Here is a 12183-nt window from a genome sequence, read left to right on the forward strand (position 1 = left end):
CTGTCGCTTTTTCTCAACCATCCTGAACACCTCCTCTGTCAGCCAGGTTCTCTGGGGAGGTCTGGACCGCGTACACAAAGCAGCCATTGCAGCTGCATGAGTCACAGGTCTAAACCTCGCCCATTTACCCTCGACATCAGGAGTGGGGGACGATGTTGTCTCACTCACACTCACTCACAGCGCGAGGCCGACTCATTACATCTCGCGGAGGATCGCGCTGCTGAACAAAAAAAGTTCCGCGGTTTCAGTTTGCAAGCGCGAGTTCGCGTTTTAAGGCGATGGGGGCCGTCCATAAATGACGTCACGCACCTGGGGAGGGGGGGTCAGACATTTGTGACGGGGGGGGGGGTTTGAGAAATGTGACGACACGTCAAAATGCGCAACTTTAAATAAATATAGACAACACGTTCTATTCAGTTAAATAGACTTTTTAATAAATGTTTTCTCCTACAACATCAGAGTGCAGCGCCACATTAAATACAATGACAATAGTTTAAAGCGATTTGAAGCATGTTTTATTTTCAAAATGAAAATATGGTTTGGGGGGGGGGCAGAGCTTTGTGACGTCATACTTGAGGGGGGGGGGGGGTCTGACTTTTTGTGACGCCGTGTGACGAGGGGGGGGGGGTCAAAAATCGTCCAAAATCGCGTGACGTCATTTATGGTCGTGATATATTATTTTTTATTTTATTTTTCCTACCTACGTGACTTTACCGAAAGAACCAAAGAGTACTTATTTTGGTGGATAAGGAGTAAAGTAGTAGATGATAGGATCTGCACTATTGAGGAGTTCTGTTATAATGAATCTGTTGTAATGAATCTTACGTCACCTTAAGTATGCCTTTGTGAGTACACTCGTGACACGGGTGTCATGCGCGTGACCTTTGTCTTTTGTATCAGATGTGCGAGAGCAACTCCGCTGCGAGTCATGGTGGTGCTGGGAGAATTGCCTTTACCATCGATGGCACTTCACCAGCACCCGTCTCGACCCCACCTCAATCCGGTAGAGTTACAAGAGCGAAAAAACTCATCTCTCGTGACGTCTGTGGGAAAAAAATCCAACTGGCATGGTGCCTAGAATCCCACGTAAGAACGCACAAGGAGACCCGTGATCAATGGGGCGGCATATGCGGACGAAGTTTTGATCAGCCAGGGAAATTCAAAAGGCATATGAAGACCCACGAAAAGTATTACATGATAAAGGGTGCACCAGGCTTGGTGAATAACGGCAGTTTTGCCAATGCGGTGTTGAATCTGATAGAGCCACTGGAATCCGATAGAGTCACTAGAATGAGAAAACGAATCTCTTGCGACGTCTGCAGGAAAACATTCCAACTGGCATGGTGCCTAGAGTCCCACATGAGAATACACAAGACCGGTGGTCAAAGCTGCAACATCTGCGATCAAAGCTTTGATCAGCCCTACAAACTCAGAAGGCATATGGAGACCCACGGAAAGAACTCAAGGGGCGCACGTGGCATGGTGAATGACGGCAATTTTGCCAATGCGGTGTTGAAGGTGTGTCAGAGCTACTCGGCTGCGAGTCATGGTGCTGGAAGAATTGCCTTTGCCATGGATGGCACCAGCAGCTCCAGCAGCAGCAGCTTGTCGAGTCCTGGTGGTGAGGAGGCAGAGTTGCAGACAATGCCACCTTCTGCAAAGGGCGCACCTGCGTGCAACGAAGTTATTGCTATCACAGCAACCGCGCAAGGAACGAAGGCGCCTGCTGGGAAACGCCACGCCTGACCAGCGCCCGTCTCGACTCCACCTCACTCCCATAGTCACTAGAGTGAGAAAACAAATGTCTTGCCAAGTCTGTGGGAAAGCATTCCAACTTCCATCATGCCTAGAGTCCCACATGAGAACGGACAAAGAGACCCCTGACCAATGGCATCTGCGGTCGAAACTTTGATCAGCCAGGCAAATTCAGAAGGCATATGGAAACCTATGAAAAGGACTATTGGATATTTCTTTGCTGTTCTATTACTGAAGCTATCAACAGAAGGTGTGTACCGGATTAATTGCACTTGTGGCAAATGCGATGTTGGGCAAACAGGACGAATGATCAGCACGAGACTAAAAGAACACCACAGAAATATGAAATGCTCACAAATACAACTGTCAGCAGTAGCAGAACACGCGTGCCCACAAAGACACTCAATTGATTTTGATAATGTTGAAGTTTTGTGCGAAACTTGTTACTACTGGCCAAGACTAATTACAGAATCTATCGAAATTTAAAGAAATAAAAATAACTGCATTCGTTTGGATAGCTACCGACTTAGTGCTGCATGGAAGAGAATCATCAAATTACCGTTTGTGCGGCTATTTTAGTACACACAATGGACACTAAGTACAAGATCAATGGGCTAGCATAATGTGCATGTATAATGTACGTTGATTCATTAATCCCCCCCCCCCCCACTATGCGCTCAAAGAGCGCACAAGTGTTGTCAGCACATCTACGTCTCTATATAAGGAATTAAACAGGTGGACTTCTCCCAAACCTTGCTGTTGCCTGATGAAGCTAGTTGTAATTACTGAAACGTCGTACTCCGATGGTTAATGTTGTAGCTTGGCTCTCCAACACACCACACACCGGTGTGCTGTACTAGTGATGAATTGGCATGTTCTGTTTACGTGACAACCCTTACTAGTTGGCTGTCGGGTGGTGGCGGGTTTAACGACATATTTACGCGATCCAACCCATAAAACCTTTATTATGGATATTTGTCGCGAAAGCCTACGTGTTAAACTGCCATGTTTTTTTACGTCTATTGCTGTATTTTCTTACGTGCAATATATTTAATAAACCATCTTAATTTATTCATATTTTTGTTCATAGTTATATCATTGTTGCGCGTGCGGTGTGGTCAGTGGATATTGTTCAGTGGGTCAAACCGAGACAAATATTTTTGCAGCAGCTGTGGCTGCACATTGCAACAGCGCATTCCGAATGGTGTAGAACGCATCGCCCATAATCTGTATCTGTGTGCAAACACCAGGTATGGTTGGTAAGAAACACGTTTGGTTTTAAATGAATAGAACTCGAGCTTCAGCCATATTGTTCATTATAGACCCCACTATGTAAGAATTAATCACGCAAACCTTGCGCCTGATTCATTTGAGTCGGTGTGCTCATGAGCAACAGGGCATTTGTGGCAAGGTGTTAATGTACCACATATTAGCACGGTTGGCTACGTACACTGCGAAAGAAGTTCAACACATATTCTTTGGGTCTTTCCGTAAAGTCACGTAGATAGAACAATAAAATAATAAAAATAAAGTGAATAAAAAAGTTAAATATATCACGTTTCGATCGCAACACAAGCAATCGTCATCAGGAGAAAAATGATGAAGATTGCTTGTGTTGCGATCGAAACGTCGTGATATTTTTATTATTATTTTGTATTCACTTTATTATTTATTATTTTATTGTTCTATCTACGTGACTTTATCGAAAGACCCAAAGAATATTAATTCCTGCAGTCACGAAAGCTTTAAGTCAAGATTCAAGCACAACACACATTAATACATTTTGGAAAGCGAGTATCCTTGCACGTACAATGCACTGGACCGCATGTTCGTGTTAAGTGGAATCAGGGGCTTTGTCACTGCCTACCCCATGATATAAATAATCTCAGGGAATTAAATTGCAAGTGTGCAATCTCCCTTCCGGTGGGCATCGAGGATGAGTCATACCCTGGTTTGCCAGGAGGCAGTGGATCACAACTGTGGAATCCTTTCCATCTGCATGGGATAGAACGTTGCCCCCTTGCTCACATTCGTTCGTTTTCTGCGAGTGTACTGGTTTCCCCCCACATGTAAACACTCAGTAAGTGGCTGCAAATATCGGAATGTAAAGAGAACCGCAGAGCTTGGGCGATTGTTGGGAGTGCCGGCTCACTGCCTGGCTGCTGTCTCCCCGCTCGTCTGTGGGAGACATATAGAGGTACTGAATTAGATTTATATTCTCTACATAACATGATTCCTATATACACAAAGCACTCACCGCGTGGAGTACAGCAAGTGATATTCCACGAAATAAAAAAGAAATGTACATGACCAAAACAGAAGCCAATGGGTACAGCTGTGCATACACGTACACACATATACACGATTCATACTGGTGGTTGGAACGATTCACCACTGCCAGAGAGTCAAGGAATTGTCATGATTCAGGATCATGAATGCAAACTGTCCCCGTTCTCAAATCTGAGTACGATTTAAAAGGTCATAGAACGCCTTTGTCGGAAGTAATTACTTCCCCATGTCACTGCGATGGGCAGATTCATGCCGTTGCAGTCGGCTTACACATTCTCAGTAGACCCCTGATACGCAAGCGTACGCATGTGGGTTAACCCCTCCTCCCCCCCTCCATGCATACATACTAAATGGATGCCCCCTAACAGCTACACCACCACTCCCCACACGAGACAAGCACGTGACTCTCGGTGTAAATGGAGCCGGAGCGCGAATAAACGTGCCGATGCCCCAAGTACAGTTGCCACCATTTCCACGACAGAGCAAACCCAGGCACATTTCCCAGCGAGCCCAGGTCTATTGTTAAAACTGTGCAGTTCACGGTGATAAAATTCAACCATAGCCATACCTGGGGTACCAGATCTCGACACAAATCAATTCCTGCTGCCACCCGAACACTGTCCGGGGGTCAAACGCGGACAGGTGGCAGCCCCAGTCGTGAGGCCACATCTGCGCCGACTCACGGTAAATGTATGCAGGGCCAGCAGGAAGAGCCCCAGGATCTCGGAGCGCAGCCACTGGTTCCACGTGCTGTCTCGGTCCACGTCCTCGCGTGACAACGACGACACTTCAAAATCACCTGACCGGAAGGAGGGGGGTGGGAGGGAGAGTAAGAAGGTACGAAGGGGAACCTTCTAACTCTTTCACAGGGACGCGTTCTTCGCATGCGTCACCCTGCAGCCAACCTCTCTGCTCTCGTGTGTGAACGTGGGTCAGTTTGGTTTAATCGTTCAGAATGAATGGGGCATGACCCTGGCCCTTGTGCAACTTATTATTTTCCATGAGATAATACCAAACACATCATTCATGTGTGTGTGTCTGTGGCCTGCATGCAAAACCTACATTCTCTCGAGTCATATATCGGGAGCAGTCACAGGTGGGAAAGCATTGCCGAATTCCTTGAAAGGCTCAACTCTCTCCAACTTATGTTGAAAGCATTTACAGTGAGGGAAAAAGTATTTGATCCCCTGCTGATTTTGTACGTTTGCCCACTGACAAATAAATGATCAGTCTATAATTTTAATGGTAGGTATATTTGAACAGTAAGAGAGACAGAATAACAACAACAAAATCCAGAAAAATGCATGTAAAAAATGTTCTAAATTGATTTGCATTTTAATTAGGGGAATAAGTACTTGACCCCTCTGCAAAACATGACTTAGAACTTGGTGGAAAAACCCTTGTTGGCAATCACAGAAGTCAAACGTTTTTTTGTAGTTGGCTACCAGGTTTGCACACATCTCAGGAGGGATTTTGTCCCACTCCTCTTTGCAGATCTTCTCCAAGTCATTAAGGTGTGGAGGCTGACGTTTGGCAACTCGAACCTTCAGCTCCCTCCACAGATTTTCTATGGGATTAAAGTCTGGAGACTGGCTAGGCCACTCTAGGACCTTAATGTGCTTCTTCTTGAGCCACTCCTTTGTTGCCTTGGCCGTGTGTTTTGGGTCATTGTCATGCTGGAATACCCATCCACGACCCATTTTCAATGCCCTGGCTGAGGGAAGGAGGTTATCACCTAAGATTTGACGGTACATGGCCCCGTCCATCGTCCCTTTGATGCGGTGAAGTTGTCCTTTCCCCTTAGCAGAAAAACACCCCCAAAGCATAATGTTTCCACCTCCATGTTTGACGGTGGGGATGGTGTTCTTGGGGTCATAGGCAGCATTCCTCCTCCTCCAAACACGGCGAGTTGAGTTTATGCCAAAGAGTTACATTTTGGTCTCATCTGACCACAACACTTTTACCCAGTTGTCCTCTGATTCATTCAGATGTTCATTGGCAAACTTCAGACGGGCATGTATATGTGCTTTCTTGAGCAGGGGGACCTTGCGGGTGCTGCAGGATTTCAGTCCTTCAAGGTGTAGTGTTACCAATTGTTTTCTTGGTATGGTGCCAGCTGCCTTGAGATCATTGACAAGATCCTCCCGTATAGTTCTGGGCTGATTCCTCACCGTTCTCATGATCATTGCAACTCCACGAGGTGAGATCTTGCATGGAGCCTCAGGCAGAGGGAGATTGACAGTTATTTTGTGTTTCTTCCATTTGCGAATAATCGCACCAACTGTTGTCCAATTCTCCACAAGCTGCTTGGCAATGGTCTTGTAGCCCATTCCAGCCTTGTGTAGGTCTACAATATTGTCCCTGACATCCTGGGAGAGCTCTTTGGTCTTGGCCATGGTGGAGAGTTTGGAATCTGATTGATTGATTGCTTCTGTGGACAGGTGTGTTTTATACAGGTAACAAGCTGAGATTAGGAGCACTCCCTTTAAGAGTGTGCTCCTAATCTCAGCTCGTTACCTGTATAAAAGACACCTGGGAGCCAGAAATCTTTCTGATTGAGAGGGGGTCAAATACTTATTTCCCTCATTAAAATGCAAAACAATTTATTACATTTTTGACATGCGTTTTTCTGGATTTTTTTGTTGTTATTCTGCCTCTCACTGTTCAAATAAACCTGCCATTAAAATTATAGACTAATAATTTCTTTGTCAGTGGGCAAACGTACAAAATCAGCAGGGGATCAAATACTTTTTTTCCCTCACTGTATGCATTAGTTCTGCCCGTACCTCTTTGTGCCTGTGTAGTGGGCAGGCAAGTGTGGTGGAGCAGCAGGTCCAGCACACGGGGTGTCCAGCAGAGGAGAGGAACTCCCCGTGGCCGTGGCCGGGGAAGCACAGGTCGGCGGCGCTGGGAGCGGCGTCAGTTGCGCGGCGTCTGTGGGAGAAGGCATAGGCCTCTGCTGAAGATTTTCATCCGCAGACACATCACACGGCTTGCCGGACACGTCACGCACTCGGCCCTGTGATTGTGGAGGTGAGACAGGTTCGCGCGTGGCAACGAATGGCTTGTCGCTGGACAAACATCGACGGCAACATCGGGAGAACGCGGCACGAACTCGTGCAGAGTTTCTGGCACCGTATGAATTTACACTCCTTGTAGGTATGTACGTTGAACCTCTTTCGCGCCGTACGTCAGCCAGCCGTGCTAATCGGAGGTGCAGATGGATGCAATTGAAGGAAGTGGAGCAGAGATTTCAAAATGAAACAAAAAAATTGATACAGAAATTACACAAGTCCAGGGGACTTCACCAAGGCCGTGTTATCCCAGAATCTGACAGAGCACAAAGGAAAATTGGCAATGGCAAAAAATGGCTTCATAACTATCATTGTCAGATGGCACACTTGCATCTTCAGTCTTCAGTCAGCGTCAGTAATTTAAGAATGCACGCATGATGCGTGACACCAACTAAAATGGCATCGATGTTGACTAATCACATCCTCTCCAAGATGTGGAACTCAAGAGACAAGGATGCCTCTTCCAAACAGGACTACCCTTGACAATTGAGTTGTCGCCTGGGTAAAAATAAAATGAACTAGTAGATTTCAACTTGAAAATCCAAACCATCGCACCAACAGTAATGGATGGAATCCTATATGAGGCGCACACTGCAGTAGCTTCAGGTGGACTCTGGTACCTGCTTTAACGTCTGTGTGAGAAGCATCTTCTCCCACTGAAATTCAAACAAAGTTGACAGTTAGACAGGACATGTTTTAAAACATCCGCAGTAAAATTCAAGTATGTATACCATTAAAGTAAACTATTTTTTTATTTACCAGGTAAGGCCCATTGAGAGCTACATAGCTCTTTTTCATAAGCGACCTGGCCACAAATTATAGCTTAACGAAGTGGCTTATCACGTGGAAATTTATAGCAGCCAAATACTCTAAACGCATTACTTACAAATAGCTCACAAAGCGGTTATCCTCCCACTACCCTTGGGTTACCTCCTGTCCCGGTCAAGCCGAGACAGTCTGTGAATTGGCATCTGTGTTTGGGTGGCATGAATTAATTTGTACCGAGATCTGGTACCGGTACTGTGCTGAACTTTACTACTGCATGGTTGTTGACAGACCTAGACCGACTGAAACATAGGTCTGGGTTTGATCTCCATAGCGGAAAAGGTGGTAACCCGAAAACTAACCCAAACCCTTCCACATTTAACGATAAACACTTCCAAAACCGAGTTCGCTCGGAAATGACCCCACTAAACCGCACGTATGTAAACGTTTGACTTCAGTGGTTCCCCCGCCGCGTGCGAACGATGAAGTGCACGGCCTCTCGTGATGATGACCTCACACCCGCATGGCTGCACGAAAGGCGGTGCTGACGAGCATGAGGCAGGTGGAAGAGGCAAAACGAGGAGGCAAGATTAGAGTGCTGTAGTAGGTGGGGTATAGTGGGGCCTATTTCCGAATGATTGATTTATGTGGAAATGAAATTGGTCAAGAGTCCGTTACTTTGTAAACATTAGCATGTATCTACTTTAATACCAAGTCTGCAGGGGTGGGAAAGATGAGGTCTGTTCATTCTGGTGGGCAAAGGGAATTTAGACACTCCAAGTTAAGTCTGGTGGCATACGGATAAAATGCACCTTCCAAATGTAAATAATAATGATTATTAATCCATCTTCTTCTTCACTCCCACGGTGTTTCCAACCAGGGTTAGGCCATGTAATGATCTGACGTGCTGTACACTTGTACAGTGTTACTGAATTATTGTATCATTATGAATTCAGTGCCCCTTCTGCGACCTTTCCCTAGATCCCCCTCTGGTGTATAACCTGGCCTGCTGACGTCAGGGCCGTAAGCCGCAGATCCCTTTCCCTGCCAGCAGCCAGCGCTCTACTGTTACATTACGATTCTTTGCCACTACACAGGGAATCCTCTACTTACGATCATTAGACTTACGACCTTTCAGAGATATGATCAAACCTGTCCGTATGTCCAGTTTCCTGTTCGGACCGAGAGTCGCAAGTTCAACCGCCGCACAATAGGTGGTGATGGTGGCATCTACATCTGCAGAACGTGAAGAACCAGAGGCAACTGTTAAAGCCATTCCCCGTGTTTAGTGTACAAGCCGTAAAACGTGTTTGAAATCGACGGGAGTAAAGTTGGACTCACGAACAAATCGACTTACGAACAGACCTCTAGAACCGAACTCGTTTGTACGTACAAGAGTCTGTATATGGTGGTCACTCTGAACAACACAGACCCAGCCTCGTTTTTATTATTTTTGGTCCATTAGGACATTACCAGATGCATCTTTCTGTGCTAACGACCACACAATACACATTAGGCGTGTCACAACAGGTCACGTTAAATAGTCTAAACTTGTCTGTAGTAAGTCGCATACGGTAGACATTTCTGCACATTTGCAGAATTACATGTCTATGATAAAGGAACCATGTGTATTGCATTACACAGGGGTGCTTGATCTTGTGTGGATGCAGATTCCCGCAGCAATACAGGGAATAGGTTGTTTGCAGCGCCACTGATTAATCAGAATCAGAATCTTTTTTATATCCTGGAGGAATCCGATGAGCTATGAAGATCTTTTTCACCAATGTCCAGTAGGGGCGGGTCAGCGAGCTATTTCCAAAACCGATGAGAGGCAAGACGGAGAAAATGTAAGCAAATTGCTAAAAATACAAAGTACATACATTCCTGCCAATTTGTCAACAAATGAAAGCTTGGGCAAGGTAGCAACACAACAACCACAGCTCCAGACCACGACAAGACTCCACAAAGTCCCTCAATTGCATTGCATTAAAATTGAACGTTTAATGAGCAATATTTGAAATAGCGTTACCAAATGACAATATTCCCTTCGAATACCTGACTAATGAATGAGGCTAAGACGCTTGCAGTAATGTTCAAACATGGAGGAGGCCGTGGATTCAATCCGGACCCTGTCACCTGCTGTATATTTTGAGGTTGCATGTCTCTCTCACTACATTTAGAATAAACATCACGCGTTTAGAGTATTTGGCCTCTATAAATTTCCACGGGATAAGCACTTCCGTTGAAGATAACATTTGTGATAGCCAGGTTGCATCTGAAAAATAGCTCAGTGGGGCCTCAAACTGGTAAAATAAAAAATATTGTTTATATTCTTGGTTCTTTCGGTAAAGTCACGTAGAAGGGAAACAATAAAATAATAAAAATATAAAACAATACAATTCTCACGACGTTTCGACTGCAACACAAGCAATCATAATCACCTGATGATCATCATCACCTGATGATTGCTTGTGTTGCAGTCGAAACGTCGTGAGAATTTAATTGTTTTATATTTTTATTATTTTATTGTTTCCCTTCTACGTGACTTTACCGAAAGAACCAAGAATATGAATCCCTGCAGTCACGAAAACTTTAAATCAAAATATAGTTTAGTTTAAAAGTTATAGTTTGAGAATGGCGGTCCGATGGGAGTGAAGGGGTATTGTGAGGAGGCGTCATCGGGAGTGGAAGCTGCTGGTGGGAGCATGGGAGGTGTGGGGAGTGTGAGGTGCATCGGCATTGTGGAGAGGGAAGGGGTGAGAGTGTTGTAAGCGATGGGGCTGGGGGAGGAGTGGTGGATATGACGATGTGGAAGCTGTGTCGGTGATGAGGTGTGTGCTTGAAGTGAGGATTACATGGGGAGCGGTGCCGAAGTGGTTAGCGCACCGTGCGACGGGATCCGGCGACCCGAGTTCTATTCCCACTCACGGCCAACATCGGTGACGAGTATCTGAACCAATCTCGGTCCCATCCCAGGTCTATTCTGCCTTAAAATGAGTATCCAGGTTCGGTGAATGGGAGGAGACAAAGGCGGCCAGGCGTGGTGCTGGCCACCCATCCCATCTCAGCGTGTCGACCCCATGGCACCTGGGTAATGGAGGTGGTGATGAAGATGGTGACGACGGTGATGATGATGTTGATGACGATGGTGATGACGAGTCACTCACTCAGACTCACAGAGCCACACTCAGAGACTCACAGTCACTCACTTAGACTCACAGAGCCACACTCAGAGACTCACAGTCACTCACTTAGAATCACAGAGCCACACTCGAGACTCACACCCACACTCAAGACACTCACAGTCACTCACTCAGCCTCACAGAGCCACAGACTCACAGCCACACTCAGAGACTCACAGTCACTCACTCAGACTCACAGAGCCACACTCAGAGACTCACAGAGTCACTCACTCAGACTCACAGAGCCACACTCAGAGACTCACAGAGTCACTCACTCAGACTCACAGAGCCACACTCAAGAGACTGATAGAGTCACTCCGAGAATCACAGTCACTCACACAGACTCACACTCACTCAAGGAGACCCACAGACTCACTCACAGACTCACTCACACAGACTCACAGAGTAACTCACACACAGACTCACACTCACATACTAGTTCTGACACACACACAGACTCGCAGAGTAACACGCACTCAGAGACTCACAGAGTCATGCTCAGTCACTCACTCAGAGACTCACAGTCACTCACTCAGAGACTCACAAAGTCACTCACTCAGAGACTCAGAGCCACAGACTCACAGAGCCACATTCAGAGACGCACGGAGTCACTCACTCAGAGACTCACAGAGTCACTCACTCTGACACTCGGAGACTCACTCAGACTCACACAGACTCAGAGTAACTCACACACTCAGACTTACACAGTAACTTACAGTCACTCCCTCTCAACTCAGTCTCACCGGGTAACACACTCACAGACTCGGAGTAACTCACATGAACTCACAAAGTAACTCACTCACACAGACTGACAAACAAAAACAAAGATCCCCAGTGAACCCTTAACAGACTGTAGGGGCAAGTGCTGTTAGCGAGCACCTACGAAGGCCGGCACGGCACACGAGGGGGTGGGTGGCCAGCACCACGCCCGGCCGCCTTTGTCTCCCCCATTGGCGATGTTTATACACCGCAACCAGGTACTCATTTGAGGCCGAGTCGACCTAGGGGAGGCCCAAGACCTGTTCAGATAATCGTCACCGGTGTTGGTGGCCGTGAGCGGGAATCGAACTCGGGTCGCCGGGTTCGTAGCGCAGCGTAGCGCTAACCGCTGCGCCACC

The sequence above is a fragment of the Petromyzon marinus genome, chromosome 64 (genome assembly GCF_048934315.1).
Source record: "Petromyzon marinus isolate PM22_M1 ecotype Great Lakes invasive population chromosome 64, UKy_Petmar_22M1.pri1.0, whole genome shotgun sequence".
Lineage (NCBI taxonomy): Eukaryota > Metazoa > Chordata > Hyperoartia > Petromyzontiformes > Petromyzontidae > Petromyzon > Petromyzon marinus.